Source organism: Myotis yumanensis, unplaced genomic scaffold (assembly GCF_028538775.1).
Source record: "Myotis yumanensis isolate MYYU_CA2020_CCGP unplaced genomic scaffold, mMyoYum1.0.hap1 SCAF_3, whole genome shotgun sequence".
NCBI classification, from domain to species: domain Eukaryota; kingdom Metazoa; phylum Chordata; class Mammalia; order Chiroptera; family Vespertilionidae; genus Myotis; species Myotis yumanensis.
The window spans coordinates 191,299,802-191,312,333 of NW_027223754.1; the positions used below are offsets into that span (position 1 = coordinate 191,299,802).

Here is a 12,532-nt window from a genome sequence, read left to right on the forward strand (position 1 = left end):
CTCAAACTGCTCCCCTGCTGGCCTGAGCACCCCTTACCTCCTCTGCCTCGCCCCATACCTGGGACCCAGGATTCCCTCCACTGGCCTGTTGCAGGTACCCAGGACCTGGGCTGGCCACAGCCGTAGGGGACCGTGGGCGGGCCATTTTGCCTGGGCCATAGCTGCAGGTGCTGGAACCTGGGACTGCGGGGCGGATGCCTTGTCCCTCTCTCGGGCCACAGTCTCAGGTACAGCTGCTGGCGCCCGGGACCTCAGGGTGTGCAGCTCTCCCAGGCCACAGCCTGGCTGGTCCCCATTCCTCTCTCCCCAGTGTTGAGTGTCTAAGCCATTACTGTGTGAGGGCATGATGACCATTTGCCTATTAGCTCTTTATTATATAGGATAACAATTAGATAGAATACAGAAAGTTGGTGATCCGGCATCTCAGGCAAGCACTACATGGAAATCTGCCTATGAGGACAGTGACCTCCCCACTTCCTGAGAAATCAAGCTAAGCTCTTGAGGAACAGTCCTAAGAATTGCGAGAGACACTGGTGAGCCTCTTTAACAAATCAACAAAAGAGCAACCACTACTATGGTACAAGGGATTCAACTTGCCACTGTTTGGAAATGTCACATCCATGTCAATGACCATCCGGATGCCTGCTCAGCTACCCCTCTAGAGATTTATGGTTACTTCTATAGGATGACTTCAAACTGCAGGAACGTTCGAGGGGGCTAAAATGTTTTCAAATGCAAGTCTCCAAACCCATAGTCTGTGTTGCAATTAATTAAAACAAAATAGTATTCATCAAAAAAACACACACCCAACAGCTGGGTTAGTTTTATTAAGCTTCCAGAAGTATTCACTGTGACGGTGTTCCTCTGAAACAGGCTCGTTCTCTCAGATCTGCCTACACTTTCCATATCACCTGCACGTTCCATGCTTGAAAGTAGGAACGTTCAGAAAACACTGCACACGGGGAACTCAAATGTTAGTACGGGGGAAAGGTCAGTTTAGCATCACAGCTAAGTTCAAATGTCAATTTTCTAGAAATTGGTATTAGTCGATCAAAGCACCAAAGAACAGAAGGAAGGTTTTGATGAGGAAGTTAAACCCTGCATTTCGGTAAATTCTCTTTCTGCTCACAGAACACAGGGTGAGCAGCGAGTTGAAGCAGCCGCTACAACTCGTGTGTCGTGTGAAGACACGGTGGGTCCCAGCTGAGTCACGGAGGGCATCTCAGTGGGAGCTTTATTGTTTAGGCTTGCTGCTTACATCACTAAGCAGCTAAATGGTTAGCACTTCTCTGCTCTATGATAAACATGCAGAAGAGTCGATCTAAGTGATCATTTTTTAATGCAGCCATAGCAAAATTAACTTTGCTGTGGAGTTGGTTTTGCTAAATTCTAGAATGATCACTGTGCCCTTACTTGAGTAATACTGTAAAATGGGAGAAAAGACAGGAAGAACTTGGAAGAGGTGAAAGGCCGCTCTTTCCTATGGATGGTATAGGGCAGAGGCGAGGACACAAATAACAAGACTCAATTCCATTTTGCAGGACAGGAGTCCCTGTCACTTTACAGCTTTTTGGCACAGTCGGGACAGTACACATGCTCCTGATGGAAAACAAAGCGCTTGTTGGCCAGATTCATGGAGCATTTTTTTGCAGTGGAAGCAGTAGTCGTGCCAGGATTGTCCTTCACAGGTCACTACACTGGAGCCTTTACCAAACCCAGTGATGAGGTTCTTGCATCCAGCACGCTTCTTGGCCACAAAGTTCTTGTAGCAATCCACGCAGTAATACTGGTCCTCCTCAGCGGTGAAACGCTGCCCAGACAGCTTCTTAGAGCAGGTAACACACACAAAGCACTCGGCATGCCAGGGCTGATCCTGGTGATTCCTCCAGATGGGATGGCCTTGTTGCACTTCACACGGAGCTTGGCAAGTTTGGACTCATGGCAAATCATGCAGAAGTCCTCCCCTTTCGGGAAGAAGCTTCCAGAGCCGATGACTTGCTTGCAGATGCTGCAGTGAAGCAGTCTTTGTGCCAGACAGTCCCCTTGTGCTCCACATTCCGATCTCCTGACACGATTGGCTTGAAGCAGCCCTTGCACTTGGGGACTCCTCTCCAGTGGTGCACTTGTTGCACAGGATCTTGTTGTCCTTGGACATAAAAGTCTCGTTGGCCAAGGGGTGCTGGCACTTGGCACAGCGGACGCAGGTGTCGTGCCGGCAGCGGTTCTTGTAGTGCACCTCCTCGGGGTCCGCACCGATGGGCTTGGGGCGCTCCACACAGGTGCTGGCGCAGAACTTGTCAAAGCACTTCAGGCAGCAGTGGTGGCCATCCTTCTCCACGTACTTCTTCCCCCGCAGGGGGTCCCTGCAGGAGTGGCGGTCACACTTCTCAGCTATGGTGCCCACCTTGTACCTGGAGGGCCTCGCACTGGGTGTGTGGACAATGGGATGTATTTGGCAAGGACTGGATACAGTTGTCAAGTCCCAATGTGCCTACTATGGAGGAACTACAGCTTCAAACTGGAACCCCAACATTAACACATTATATGACCTTGGAACAGGTGCTTGACCTCTCTGAGCCTCCTTGTCCTCACTGCCTGGGGATGCTCGGCAGCGTAGTTGTCCTGGCAGCGGCCGCTACCTGCACTGAAACTGAAGCCCGGAGTCGGCAGCAGCGGTGGTGGAGGCGGCGGATTGAGCCCCCTCACCCAGGCCCAATCAATACATTTTTACATATGTAAACATGTTCCCTTGAAATCATCACCACAATCAGGATAGTGAACATATCCATCTTCCCTAAAGTTTCACCCTGCTCCTCCCAATATTTCCTTCCCAGACAACTACCAATCCATTTCAGTTTGCATTTGGTAGTATTTTACATGAATGAAATAATACAGTATGCTTATTTTTCCTTTTATCTTTTTTTTGCCTAGCTTCTTTCACTTAGCTTAATTACTTTGAGATTCATCTATCTTGTGGTTTATATCAATTTTTCATTCCTTTTTATATACTGAGTATTATTCTCTTGTGTGGCTAGACCACACACTGTTTATCCTTTTACATGTTGACACCACTGAGTTCTTGAAAAGAACTATCTATACTAATAAAAGGGTAATATGTTAATTAGACCGGACATCTTCCAGAGGTCCTTCTGGACAAAGCCACTGTGGTGGGTTGAGGCAGAGGCAGTTAGAGGCTATTAGGCCAGCAGGGGAGGGCAGTTAGGGGAGATTAGGCCAGCAGGGGTGTGGTTGGGGGTGATCAGGCCAGCTGGGTAGCAGTTAACTTTACTTAACTAACTGTTAGAGCAGTGGTTCTCAACCTTCTGGCCCTTTAAGTACAGTTCCTCATGTTGTGACCCAACCATAAAATTATTTTCATTGCTACTTCATAACTGTAATGTTGCTACTGTTATGGATTGTAATGTAAATATCTGATATGCAGGATGGTCTCATGCGACCTCTGTGAAAGGGTTGTTCAACTGCCAAAGGGGTCACGACCCACAGGTTGAGAACCACTGTGTTAGAGGGTGATCAGGTCAACAGGAAAGAGTTAGGGGGTGATCAGGTTGGCAGGGCATCAGGCCGGCAAGCAGAGTGTTTAGGGGCGATCAGGCAGTCAGGCATGTGAGCAGTTAGGAGCCAGCAGTCTCGGATTGTGAGAAGGATGTCTGACTGCCAGTTTAGACCCTATCCCACAGGCCTAAACCGGCAGTCGGACATCCCCTGAGGGGTCCCATATTGGAAAGGGTGCAGGCAGGGCTGAGGGACCTCCCCCCACCCATGTACAAATTTCATGCACCGGGCCTCTAGTTAAAAATAAAGCTGCTATGTACATGTGCGTACAAGTCTTTGTATGAACATAAGATTTCTCTTCTCTTGAGTAATGTGTGGATCATTCATTAGATCTGTTTAGCTACTTAAGAGACTACCACACTGTTTTCCAAAGTTGTACCATTTTACATTCCTACCAGCTGTGTATGGATGACACAATTCCACCTCCTCATTGGGTACACTTAGAATGTTAGTCTTGTAATTTTAACCATTGTTATAGGTATGCAGTAGTATATTATTGTAGTTTTAATTTGCATTTTCTAAATGAAAAATGATTTTGAGCATCTTCTCATATGCTTATTTATTATATTTTCTTGGATAAAGTCAGCTATACTTTTTTGAGAATTTTGATTTGTTATTTGTTTTCTTATAATTGAGTTTTGAAAGCTCTTTGTACTCTGAATAAAAGTCCTTTATCAGAAATTGTCTTGATAATTTTTTTCAGTTTATGACTTGTTATTTTTTTGTTCTCTGAGTAGTATACTCAGAGAATCAGAAGTTTTTTATTTTAATAAAAGCCCATGTTCATGTTTCTATTGTTGTTTCTAGAAGTTTGTTATTTAACTTAAAATCACAGAAATATTCTCCTGCCCGCCGGCATGGCTCAGTGGTTGAGCTTTGACCTATGAACCAGGAGGTCACAGTTCAATTCCCGGTCAGAGCTCAATCCCCAGTGTGGCGTGTGCAGGATTCTCTCTCAGGTGTTCAGTGATTCTCTCTCATTATTGATGTTTCCATCTCTCTCCCTTCCACTCTAATATCAATGAAAATATATTTTAAAAAAGAAATATTCTCCTATGCTTTCTTCTAGAAAGTTTATAGTTTCAGATTATACAGAGAAATCTATGACTTATTTTGGGTTTATTTGTGAGTTATATATCAAAGTTTGTTTTTGCTTAAATATATTTAATTATTTTAGCAACATTTGCTGAAAAGATTAATTGTTCTTCACTATATAACCTTTGCACTTTGTCAACAGTTATCCATATATATGTTTTGGTCTATTTCTGGACTCTGTTCTGTTCCATTGATCGACTTGTATATTTTTACACTACCATGCTATCTTGAAGACTGTAGTTTTTTTTCTTTTTTTATTGTTTCAAGTATTACAAATAGTAGTACATATGTCTCCTTTTTTTTCCTCCAACTGACCTTCCCCAGACTCCCCTACCCCCCTGGCACATGCCCTCACCTCCCTCCCAGTGTCTTGCATCCATTGGTTTTGCTTATATGCATGCATACAAGCTGACAAAATAGACCTCGAAGTGAAGACCATAACAAGAGACAAGAAAGGCCACTTCATAATTCTAAAGGGATCAATACAAAAAGAGGATATAACTCTGGTAAACATTTATACACCCAATGCAAAGCACCCAAATACATAAAAAAAAAAAAAAAAAAAAAAAACTTCTGGAATATATCAGGGGTGAGATTGACAGCAACATAAACATCACTGGCTAAGACTGTAGTTTTATAGTATATCTTGAAATAACATAGTGGTAGTCCTTCAATTTTTTTTTCAAATTTGCTTTAAATGATCTATGTCTTTGCAGTTCCATGTTAAATTTTTAAAGTATTGTTTAAAGTATTACATATGTCTCCTTTTCCCCCCATTGACCTCTCCTCAGCCACTCCCATCCCCCAGCACATGCCCTCACCTCCCTAGTGTCTGTGTCCATTGGTTATGCTTATATGCATGCATACAAATCCTTTGGTTGATCTCTTACCCTCTCCCCTCATCCTTCCCTGCTTTCCCTCTGAGGTTTGATGGTCTGTTAGATGCTTCTCTGTCTTTAGGTCTCGTTCTGTTCATTAGTTTATGTTGTTCATTATATTCCACAAATGAGTGAGATCATGTGATATTTATCTTTCTCCAACTGGCTTATTTCACTTAGAATAATGCTCTCCAGGTACATCCCATGCTGTTGCAAACAGTAAGAGTTCTTTCTTTTTTATAGCAGCTTAGTATTCCATTGTGTAGATGTACCACAGCTTTTTAATCCACTCATCTGCTGATGGGCACTTTAGCTATTTCCAAATCTTAGATATTGTAAATTGTGCTGCTATGAACATAGGGGTGCATATATCCTTTCTGATTGGTGTTTCTGATTTCTTAAGATTTATTCCTAGAAGTGGGATCACTGGGTCAAATGGAAGTTCCATTTTTAGTTTTTTGAGAAAACTCCATACTTTTTTCCACAGTGGCTGCATTCCCACCAGCAGTGCATGAGGGTTCCTTTTTCTTCAGATTCTCTCCAGCACTTATTGTTTGTTGAATGGTTGATGATAGCCATTCTGACAGGTGTGAGATGGTACCTCATTGTCGTTTTGATTTGCATCTCTGATGATTAGTGACTTTGAGCATGTTTTCATATGTCTTTTGGCCTTCTGTCCTCTTTCAAAAAGTGTCTATTTAGGTCCTTTGCCTATTTTTTTATTGGATTATTTATCTTCCCTTTTTTAAGATGTATGAGTTGCCTATAAATGTTGGAGATTAGACCCTTATTGGATATAACATTGGCAAATGTGTTCTCCCACGCAGTGGGCTTTCTTGTTGTTTTGTTGATGGTTTCTTTTGTTGTGTAGAAGCTTTTTATTTTGACAGTCACATTGGTTTATTTTCTCCTTAGTTTCCATTGTCCTAGGAGTTGTGTCAGTAAAGATATTGCTATGACATATGCCTGATATTTTGCTGACTACGGATTCTCCTAAGATTTTTATGGTTTCCTATCTTATGTTTAAGTCCTTTATCCATTTTGAGTTTATTTTTGTGTATGGTGTAAGTTGGTGGTCTAGCTTCATTTTTTTGCATATATCTGTCCAATTTTCCCAACACCATTTATTGAAGAGACTGTCTCGACTCCATTGTATGCTCTTGCCTCCTTTGTCAAATATTAATTGATCATATGGCTTGGGTTGATTTCTGGGTTCTCTGTTCTGTTCCATTGGTTTATATGTCTGTTCTTATACCAGTACCAGGCAGTTTTGAGGACAGTGGCTTTGTAATACAGCTTGATATCTGGTATTGTGATTCCTTCCAAGTTTGTTCTTCTTTCTCAAGATTGCTGCAGCTATTTGGGGTCTTTTTTTATTGCAAATGAATTTTTGGAGAGTTTGTTCTTGGTCTGTGAAATATGCCATTGGTAGTTTAATGGGGATTGCATTGAATCTATAGATTGCTTTGGGTAGTATGCACATTTTAATGCTGTTGATTCTACCAATCCATGAACTTGGTATATTCTTCCATTTGTTTATGTCTTTCTCTATCTCTTTTTTCAATATTCTGTTCTTTTCTGAGTACAGATCTTTTACCTCCTTAGTTAAGTTTATTCCTAGGTATCTTAATTTTTTTGTTGCAATGGTAAATGGGAATGTTTTTTTAGTTTCTCTTTCTGTGAGTTCATTATTGGTGTATAAAAAAGTCATAGATTTCTGGGTGTTACTATTGTATCCTGCTATGTTGAGCTGAAAGGATCCCTGGAAAAAATTCCAGTCCAACACTGGAAGATAATTTTTTGCCTCTGTGTCTGGTATAGTTTCTATTTCTAAGTTGATGACAAAGCTTTGTTAATATATATATATATTTCAGAGAGGAAAGGAGAGGGAGAAAGAGAGATAGAAACACAATGATGAGGATTGAGCCCACAACCCTGGTGAAACCCAGGCACATGCCCTGACTGGGAATTTAACTGTGACCTCCTGTTTCATAGGTCAATGCTCAACCACTGAGTCATACCAGCTGGAAAATTCCACTAACATATCTGATCTTTACATCATAATATTCCCAAATATATCTGTTTTGCACCTACATTTACTTCCAAAATCCTCTCAACCTTCACCCCTCCATGATTATTCATCTTCATTCTATGGTGTACAGGTCTTAACATGTGAAGAATGCTGTGAACCAAAAATTGATGGACCGCTACTTTCCTGGGAGCAATTTTTTTAATTGAGAGAGGAGTACGTTTTTATAAGCATATGTACAGCTGGGAAACTCAGAATTCTAAGTAGGAGTACTAGCCATCTGACTTGTACCTGGACCATAAGAAAATCTAAGTGGCTTTGAAATTATTAAATTGGACCTTTTTGGGACACATTTAACCTAATTGGTTCATGTTATATTCCAGTGAATGGTCACAAGTTTCATCTCTTTTCTAATTCTTTTATTATGTTAATAGAACACCTGACAGATAAGTTACAATTCTACTCTTAGAGAGTGAAAAAACAATCTATACTAATAATAGGCTAGGGCTTTCAAGACCAGGATGGATGACCGAACAGTGGGCCCCTGGCTGCTGAGGCACGCAGGTGGGAAGGGTCTGTGGGCTCTGGGCCTCTGGGGCATGGCAGCAGCAAGAACGGTCTGTGAGCCTTGGGCCTCTGATGTGCAGCAGTAGTGAGAAGGGTCTTTAACCCTAGGCTGCCGAGGCATGGAGGTGAGAAGGGTCTGTGGGCTCTGGGCCACTGGGGCGTGGTGGCGAGAAGGGTCTGTGGGCCCCAGGCAGCCAGGGTGCTGTGGAACTCTGGGTCTCACGCTTTTGGGGGTGTGGCCGACCTTCAAACTAGACTGTGACAAGAGGGAGGAGGGAGCCCCAGTCCTCACAGAATCCACTGTTGGGAGAAGGGAGCCTGCCTGCCTGATTGCCCCTAACCACTCTGCCTGCCTGCCTGATGAGGGTTCCCGGATTGCGAGAGGGTGCAGGCCTCTCCCTGACTTGTACCTGGACCAGGGGGAACCCCATCCCCCTGCACGAATTTCATGCACCAGGCCTCGAGTAATAATATAATTTAAGTTCAATAAAGCATCCTATAAAACTGACAGCAGGCTTCTACCTCAATGGATTCAGAAATATCAAGTCATCTGCCTTTGCTAAGGTCTTTTCTGAGATATGTTTAGATAGCATTACATTTTTTTAAAAATAGATTTTTATTGATTTCAGAGAGGAAGGGAGAGGGAAAGAGAGATAGAAACATCAATGATGAGAGAGAATCATTGATTGGCTGCTTCCTGCACACTCCACAATGGGGATCAAGCCCATAACTGGGCTTGTGCCCTGCCATGGAATTGAACCCTGACCTCCTGGTTCATAGGTTGACACTCAACCACTGAGCAACACCGGCCAGATGATAGCATTACATTTTTAAAAAATATATTTTATTGATTTTTTACAGAGAGGAAGAGAGAGGGATAGAGAGTTAGAAACATTGATGAGAGAGAAACATCGAACAGCTGCCTCCTGCACACCCCCTACTGGGGATGTACCTGCAACCAAGGTACATGCCCTTGACCGGAATCGAACCTGGGACCCTTCAGGCCACAGGCCGACACTCTATCCACTGAGCCTAACCGGTTAGGGCAGCATTACATTTTTTATTTATTTACACCAAATCCCAAATATTTTAAAACCACTAAATAAGAAACTTTTTCTAAATATTGTGCCCATCTTATTTCGCATGTGTGTTGTATTTTGAAAATGATGTAGGATTCCTAATATATAATTTTTAAATACCTGATTATAGTCATGAGTGGCATACCAACGTTTCAGTCAACCATGAACCATGGTGGTTCATAAGATTATAATAAACTAAAAAATTCCTATCACCTAGTAACAACATGGCCATCATAATGTTGTAGTGCAGTGCATTACTCACATGTTTGTGGTGGTGCTGGTATAAATAAACCTACTAGCCAAAACCGGTTTGGCTCAGTGGATAGAGCGTCGGCCTTCGGACTGAAGGGTCCCGGGTTCGATTCCGGTCAAGGGCATGTACCTGGGTTGCGGGCACATCCCCCGTGGGAGATGTGCAGGAGGCGGCTGGTCGATGTTTCTCTCCCATCGATGTTTCTAACTATCTATCTCTCTCCCTTCCTCTCTGTAAAAAATCAATAAAAAATATATAAAAAAAAAAAAAAACCTACTAGGCTGCCAGTTGTATAAAATCACATACAATTGTGTATAATACATAATATTTGATAATGACAACTAGGTTACTCTTTATGAATTTACTATCCAATACTTTTTATCATTATTTTAGAGTAATTTTTTCTTTTTTTTTTTTTTTTTTAATATATTTTTTTATTTTTCGCTTAAAGTATTACAAAGGGTATTACATAAGTGTCCTTTTTTCCCCCCCGCCCTTGACAAACCCCTACCCTCCCTTACCCCCCAGTGTCTTATGTCCATTAGTTATGCTTATATGCATGCATACAAGTCCTTCGGTTGAACTCTTACTCCCCTCCCTCCTGCCCCCCAACTCTCTCTGGCCTTCCCACTGCAGTTTGACAATCAGTTTGAGGCAGCTCTGCCTCTGTATCCATCATTGTTCAAAAGTTTGTAATGGTCTTTATTATCCATGAATGAGTGAGATCATGTGGTACTTTTCCTTCATTGACTGGCTTGTTTCACTTAGCATAATGCTCTCCAGTTCCATCCATGATGTTGCAAATGGTAGGAGTTCCTTCTTTTTAACAGCAGCATAGTATTCCATCGTGTAGATGTACCACAGTTTTCTAATCCATTCATCTACTGATGGGCACTTAGGCTGTTTCCAGATCTTAGCTATGGTGAATTGTGCTGCTATGAACATCTGGTTACATATATCCTTTCTGATTGGTGTTTCTGGTTTCTTGGGATATATTCCTAGTAGTGGGATCACAGGGTCAAATGGGAGTTCCATTTCCAATTTTTTGAGGAACCTCCATACTGCCTTCCATAGTGGCTGCACCAGTCTGCATTCCCACCAGCAGTGCACAAGTGTTCCTTTTTCTCCACATCCTCTCCAGCACTTGTCGTTTGTTGATTTGTTGATGGTGGCCATTCTGACAGGTGTGAGATGGTACCTCATTGTTGTTTTGATTTGCATCTCTCGGATGATTAGTGACTTTGAGCATGTTTTCATATGTCTCTTGGCTTTCTGAATGTCCTCTTTTGAAAGGTGTCTATTTAGATCCTTTGCCCATTTTTTGATTGGATTGTTTATCTTCTTTTTGTTAAGTTGTATGAGTTCCCTATAAATTTTGGAGATTAAGCCCTTATCAGATATGACGTTGGCAAATATGTTTTCCCAAGAGGTGGGTTTTCTTGTTGTTTTGTTGATGGTTTCTTTTGCTGTGCAGAAGCTTTTTATTTTGATGTAGTCCCATTTGTTCAGTTTCTCTTTAGTTTCAACTGCCCTAGGAGCTGTATCAGTGAAGAAATTGTTTTGGCATAAGTCTGAGATTTTGTTGCCTTTGTATTCTTCTAGAATTTTTATGGTTTCCTGTCGTACATTTAAGTCCTTTATCCATTTTGAGTTTATTCTTGTGTATGGTGTAAGTTGGTGGTCTAGTTTCATTTTCTTGCATATATCTGTCCAATTTTCCCAACACCATTTATTGAAGAGACTATCTTGGCTCCATTGTATGTTCTTGCCTCCTTTGTCAAAAATTAATTGAGCATATTGGTTCGGGCTAATTTCTGGACTCTCTATTCTATTCCACTGATCTATATGTCTGTTCTTGTGCCAGTACCAGGCAGTTTTGAGAACAGTGGCTTTGTAATACAGCTTGATATCTGGCATTGATATCCCACCTACTTTGTTCTTTCTCAGGATCGCTGCAGCTATTCGGGGTCTTTTTTTATTCCAGATGAATTTTTGGAGAGTTCGTTCTAGATCTTTGAAGAAGGCCATTGGTATTTTAATGGGAAGTGCGTTGAATTTATAGATTGCTTTGGGTAGTATGGACATTTTAATGATGTTGATTCTACCAATCCAAGAACATGGTATGTTCTTCCATCTGTTTATGTCTTCCTCTATCTCTTTTTTCAACGTCCTGTAGTTTTCTGAGTAGAGGTCTTTAACCTCTTTAGTTAAGTTTATTCCTAGGTATCTTAATTTTTTTGGTGCGATGGTAAATGGGATTGTTTTTCTAATCTCTCTTTCTGAAAGTTCACTATTGGTGTATAGAAATGCCTCAGATTTCTTGGGGTTAATTTTGTATCCTGCTACATTGCCAAATTCATGTATTAAGTCTAGTAGCTTTTTGATGGAGTCTCTAGGGTTTTGTATGTATAATATCATGTCATCTGCAAATAAGGACAGTTTTACTTCCTCTTTTCCAATTTGGATGCCTTTTATTTCTTCTTCTTGCCTAATTGCGATGGCTAATACTTCCAGTACTATGTTGAACAGGAGTGGTGAGAGTGGGCATCCCTGTCTTGTTCCTGTTCTTAGGGGAAATGGTGTTAGTTTTTGTCCATTGAGTATGATGTTGGCTGTGGGCCTGTCATATATGGCTTTTATTATGTTGAGGTATGATCCTTCTATTCCCACCTTTCTGAGAGTTTTTATCAAAAATGGGTGTTGGATTTTGTCGAATGCTTTTTCTGCATCAATTGATATGACCATGTGGTTTTTTTCTTTCAATTTGTTTATGTGATGTATCACATTTATTGATTTACGGATGTTGTACCATCCTTGCATCTCTGGGATAAATCCTACTTGGTCATGGTGTATGATCCTTCTGATGTACTGCTGGATCCGATTTGCTAAGATTTTGTTGAGGATTTTGGCATCTATGTTCATGAGGGATATTGGCCTGTAATTCTCTTTCATTGTGATGTCTTTACCTGGTTTTGGTATTAGGGTGATGCTGGCTTCATAGAATGAGCTTGGAAGTGTTCCTTCCTCTTGAATTTTTTGTAGTAGTCTGAGGAGGGTA

The 12,532-nt window shown here is 41.5% G+C and overlaps 1 pseudogene; it reads right to left on the minus strand.

The window, feature by feature from the left end:
- Positions 1-1,507: 1,507 nt before the first annotated feature.
- Positions 1,508-7,694, minus strand: LOC139006500 (four and a half LIM domains protein 1 pseudogene; annotated as a pseudogene).
- Positions 7,695-12,532: the final 4,838 nt, after the last annotated feature.